This window comes from Orycteropus afer, unplaced genomic scaffold, assembly GCF_000298275.1.
Source record: "Orycteropus afer afer isolate SDZICR_OR568_19922 unplaced genomic scaffold, OryAfe1.0 scaffold00628, whole genome shotgun sequence".
In the NCBI taxonomy this organism is placed as follows: Eukaryota; Metazoa; Chordata; class Mammalia; order Tubulidentata; family Orycteropodidae; genus Orycteropus; species Orycteropus afer.
In genome coordinates, this window is record NW_006922215.1 from 1,200,135 (window position 1) to 1,200,626 (window position 492).

General features: G+C 34.3%; 1 protein-coding gene across 1 annotated transcript in view; it reads left to right on the top strand.

Annotated features, from left to right (window-relative positions):
• The window catches only part of ZMYM2 (zinc finger MYM-type containing 2), a 95,120-nt gene that overhangs the window by 30,234 nt on the left and 64,394 nt on the right, over positions 1 to 492 (top strand). The gene's annotated exons all lie outside the window — the stretch shown is intronic.

The following is a 492-nucleotide window of genomic DNA, read 5'->3' on the forward strand; positions in this document are numbered from 1 at the left end:
TAATTGTTGGAGATGTTTGTTTAAAGTGTTGATTTTGGCTCTTTCTTCTTTTTTGATGTGTGCACTTACTGCTATAAATTGGCCTCTGATCACTGTTTTAGCTGTGTCCCAGAGATTTTGGTATGTTTTGTTTTCATTCTCGTTTGATTCAAGGAAGTCTTGCATTTCAATTTTGATTTCTTCTCTTACCCATTCTTTCTCTAGGAGGGTATTGTTCCGTTTCCATGTGTTTACTTTTTTTCTGTTCTTCTTCCTATTGTTGATTGCTAATTTGATAGTGTTATTATCTGAGAAGATGCTTTCAGTATTTCAATGTTTTCAAATTTATTAAGGCTTGCTTTATGGTCTAACGTGGTCTATCATGGAAAATGTTCCATGTGCACTGGGGAAGAATATATATTGTGTTGCTGTTGGGTGAAGTGCTCTGTATATATCTATAAAGCCCAGTTGGTGTAGTGTATTATTTAGCTCTTCTGCATCTTTATTGAGTTT